The 5,135-nt window shown below is 40.4% G+C and overlaps 1 non-coding gene across 1 annotated transcript; it reads left to right on the forward strand.

Moving 5' to 3' along the window:
- Window positions 1–1,678: 1,678 nt before the first annotated feature.
- LOC141680178 (small nucleolar RNA R71) lies at window positions 1,679–1,785 on the forward strand. The gene has a single exon (XR_012558279.1). It is a non-coding gene; the product is annotated as a small nucleolar RNA R71 (small nucleolar RNA).
- Window positions 1,786–5,135: the final 3,350 nt, after the last annotated feature.

Raw genomic sequence — 5,135 nt, forward strand, 5'->3', positions numbered from 1 at the left:
TCCCCCATTAAGGCTTTCTCTAAGGCATCAGACATTAGCACATGATCAAGTTCCGAAATTACCGCAGAATCAATCAAATCCACATTTAAGCACTCCTCATCTTCTGTAGGGAATTTCATCGCAATGAATATATTGAAAGTCACATCCTGATCTTGCACTCTCATAGTAAGTTCACCTTTTTGCATATCTATCAAGGTACGTCCTGTAGCCAAGAAAGGTTGTCCCAAGATTATGGGAATCTTCTTATCTTCCTCAAAATCCAGAATGACAAAGTCTGCTGGAAAGATGAGATTATCCACCTTTACTAACACGTCCTCCACGATCCCTCGTGGGTATGTAATAGAACGATCAGCCAATTGTAGAGACATGTAGGTGGGCTTTGGATCAGGCAAATTCAACTTTTTGAAGATAGACAATGGCATCAGATTGATGCTTTCTCCCAAATCGTACACGCACTTGTCGAAAGATAACTTGCCAATGGTACAAGGAATGGTGAACCTACCTGGATCTTTAAGCTTTGGAGGTAATGTTTGTTACAGCACAACACTGCACTCTTCCGTTAGAGCAACGGTATCAAGGTCATCCAGTTTCACCTTCCTTGAAAGAATACTCTTCATGAATTTTGCATAACTAGGCATTTGCTCCAGAGCCTCAGCAAAGGGTATGTTGATGTGAAGTTTCTTGAACACCTCCAGAATCTTACCAAATTGCTTATCCAGCTTTTGTTTTTGCAATCTCTTAGAAAAAAGGTGGTGGAGGATAGAGTTGTTTCTCCCCTGTATTACCCTCAGGTAGAGTGTGTTCAACAATAGTCTTCCTTGGTTCCCCCTCTTTTTCCTTTTGCTTTTCTTCTTCTTCTACAATTTTAACTTCTTCATCTTTTGCTTTTCCAGCTTCAACAACTTTTCCAGACCTTAAGGTAACAACCTTGACTTGCTCCTTAGCTTCCTTCCTGCCTGGCACTTCAGTATCGCTGGAAAGTGTGCCAGGTTGACGATTGAGCAAGGCATTGGCAATTTGACCAATTTGATTCTCCAAGGTCTTGATAGAAACAGCCTGACTTTTGCACAACAGCTTAAGCTCCTCGAAATCAGCACTAGAAGGTGGAGCAACACCTCCTTGTTGAGGATATGATTGCCTTTGAACATATTGCTGAGGTTGCGTGAATCCAGGTGGATTAAACTGTTTACTTACACCTTGCTGATATGGTTGCTGAACAGCATTCTGATTATTGCTCCAGCTGAAATTGGGATGATTTCTGTTATTAGGATGATAAGTAGCTGGCACAGGCTGTTGCGGTCACTGATAATTATTCACATACTGAACAGATTTATTAATGAGAGAACACTGACCCGTAGCATGAGAGCCTGCACAAAGATCACAAACCATAACTATCTGCTTGACTCCATAGTTGGCTAAAGAATCGACCTTCAAAGACAGCGCTTGGAGCTGCGCTGTAATAGCTGTAGCTACATCAACTTCCAGAATACCTGCTACATTCCCAGGAATCATACTTTGAGTTGGGTTTTGATACTCGTTTGCAACCATAGTTTCAATGAGATTATAGGCCTCCGTATAGCTTTTGGCCCACAAGGCGCCTCCAGAAGCTGCATCGAGCATGGGCCGAGATTGGGGTCTCAAACCATTATAGAATCCAGTGATCACCATCCAGTCAGGCATACCATGATGTGGACACTTTTTCAACATCTCCTTATAGCGCTCCCAAGCTTCGCACATAGATTCTGTTGGTTGCTGCGTAAACTGAGTAAGAGCACTCCTCATAGCTGCAGTCTTGGCCATTGGGTAGAACTTCACCAGAAACTTTTGCGCAAGATCTTCCCAAGTAGTGATGGACCCAGCTGGTAAAGAATGTAACTAGTCCTTAGCTTTATCCCTAAGAGAGAATGGGAAAAGCCTCAGCTTAATAGCCTCATCAGTGACACCATTATATTTGAAAGTACTGCAGATCTCGACAAAGACTCAGACTAAATTTATTTAATTAACACTCACTCACCAATGTATGATTACTTCTCAATGTCAAGACAATAACTCTTTTAGGGTTGATTAATTATTTATTAACTATAATTAACTACGAGAATAAAACACTTAATTAACACTTGACTTAACAATATCAAACACACATGAGATCATAACTTCATTACTACTTCCTTCAATAGTTATTGTTATTACCCTTAGCATGTAACGGTGATGACATTAATCGAACAACACGAAACTGATAAAAGCCAACTTTCGTTGTACAAATACCATTCTACCAAACATCCACAATTAAGATAGAAGTTGAATAGGCATCAATTATGTTGAGACCCTATATGTCTACATAATTTGACAACATAATGATTTAAGCACAAGTTATTCATTATGACTATATAGGGCAAGTAAAACGGTTAGGGTTACCCACTAATCATGTATACACATACATGAACCTATGCTAGCATGGCAAGTTCTAAATCTCAAGATCCACTGTCGCTTCACAAGAGATTAACACACTATCTTATATGTTCGCGACGCACATAAGACGAATAAGCACAACCTGTGCTAGATTTCATACAATCATCACACACCAAGGTATTAAACAACTAACTAAAGAATTCCATAGTAAATCCGCTATGACCCCATGATCACGATTAGCCCATGATAGAACTCATCGTCACCATGCGTTCATATAAAAACATGATAATAACACACAATATAAACTAATAAAAATACTTATTAAAAACCAGAGTACGTCACAAGAGTAATAAGGTACAAAGTAAAGAAAACTAGCATCCACTGTTACAACGAATAAAAGAACCACAAGAAATGTATGCTTCCTCTTCTTCGTTGTGATGTGCTAATATGGTCTTCTTCCTTCTCTCCTTGCTCCTTGCTTAATACCACCACACTGTGAAACATCTCTGAAAACTACTTATATAGAAGCCCACAAGAACCAGCCATCTCAAAAGTCCATCAGAATAAGGATTGCAAAAATACATATTTAATTTTACGTCCCCGGGCGGCCGCCCCAGGAGGCGACCGCCCCAGCTTCCTGGGCGGGCGCCCAAGCACCTTTTGGAAAAATCCTGCATTCTGCTCCTGATTATGCTGAATTATGCTCCTAACTTCCCACAACCAATGCCAAGCACTTCCCTAGTCTTATTTTGATGAATTCTTTCTACATACGCAAGTTATACCCTGAAATACAAAAACACTAGAAAAACGCATCAAATACACAAAATACTTGATTTCAAGACATCAATTCAAGTCATTATAAGACGTTCTAAGTGGTATAAAATACCACTTATCACTATGCAAACGCCAAGGTAGAGAATAATAGTTTCACGATGGTGAGGGGGAAGACTGTTGAGTACAGTACAGAGGCTATCAGGATTGTGATTGAGCAGCCTGCAAGGAAGGTGGGTCAGGACAGTTGAAATGATAAGACTCCGGAGGACTTTGACTTGGATCTCATCATTGCTACTCTCTGTGTGCCTGAGACTCATTGAAAGTTCAAGAGATGCACTACTAATTACTCCACGTTCCCTGCATCATGCATGAACCGATTTGCACGGGCTTGAAACTCGTTTATATGTGCTAACATCATGCCATCTTCGCATGTGCATAAGATTACTGTGGAGCGTGCTCGTTTGCTGTGGGGTATTATGCAGGGTGATTACATTTATTTGGGGATGGTGATATATCAGGGGATTCTGAGATTCTTGAGGGGAGGTACTACAGGTGCTATTCCTTATGCGTCTGTTGTAACGAAGTTGTGCGTGACAGTTGGTGTTCATTGGCCAGCACATGAACAACTTTAGCTTCCCAGTGCTCCTATTGATAGTTCAACGCTGCAGAGCATGCAGGAGTGGTATGGAGGGAAGCCTGATCCTAAGGGGCTTGGTTATTCATATGAGCATTTTCCAGGTGGTGTGCCCATGGAGGCTGCTACTAGAGGAGGTTCTCAGCATGCCCATCGAGCAGCTTGGAGATCTCAGTATGGAGAGGAGGCTGGTTCGTCACAGCAGCAACAGGAGGCAGCAAGAGCAGAGTTGGGAGCTGGTTTGAGTTTGACACAGTATAAGCGTCTCGCGAGGAAAATGGATGCGATGCATGACATCCATAGTCGGTTTGCACGCGATCTCATCCAGGCACTTGGGACAGCTTTTAGAGCCACTGGGGTTGACATCCAGTGGCCAGTATATGGTGAGGATTTCGTGTATCCGCCTCCAGACATGCCTGACACTCCACCCGTTGAGGGTGATGATTCTAATTCGCAATAGGTATTCCTGATTCCTTACTATTACCTTCATTGAGGACACTGAATATTTTAAGTTTGGGGGTAGTAGTTGAAGGAATATAGTTTGTGTGAGTCTCATATAGTTTGGATATTCATGATAGTTTTGTTTCATATAGTTGCATATTTTGCCATGTAGTTTTTTTTTATTATTTTTGGTAGTTTTATGATATTGTGTTCATGCAGTTTTCATGCATTTGCATTATAGCATGATCCCTTAGATAATCTACCGATTGATTTATGATATTGATGCTAGTGTAGTGATGTCGTATTAGGTGATGTTGAGTCTCATTGGATTGATTTGCATGCTAGAGACACTTGTATTTCACTAAGTCTTATAGGTTGCTAGAGTGCTAGATCATAGTCATGATTTGTTTAATTGTCGAGGTCTATTCGCTTGTTTATATTTAGAATTTAGGTTATTCTCTTAATAATAGAAGACATGTATATTTAAAAATTGGAGAAAATTGGATTTCATTGCTAGTTGTGTGGCTAGGTGTCAAATGGCTAGTAGCCGGCTCATATGTTTATGAGTAGTCTAGGGTTGAATGAGATGGAGCAAAACGCACTCATTCATAAATTGTTAAAGAAAGAGAAAAAAATAGAAAAAAAGGAAAAGAAAAGAAAAAGAAGAGAATAAATGTTATGTATAATTGATAACTAGTGGGCTCTTTAGTACTCGAGTTATTAAGTTCTTAGGGGACTTTGTGCCTAGTGACCTAAGGCTTTTATAGTCTGGGATCCACTAACCTAACGCTCGCTACATGGGTACTATTGTATAAGTCTTTTGTGGACCTCACTCATTGCACGATCAAATAAGCATAGTTGTGTTGTTTTATTAAGA

This window comes from Apium graveolens, chromosome 1 (genome assembly GCF_009905375.1).
Source record: "Apium graveolens cultivar Ventura chromosome 1, ASM990537v1, whole genome shotgun sequence".
Classification (NCBI taxonomy): domain Eukaryota; kingdom Viridiplantae; phylum Streptophyta; class Magnoliopsida; order Apiales; family Apiaceae; genus Apium; species Apium graveolens.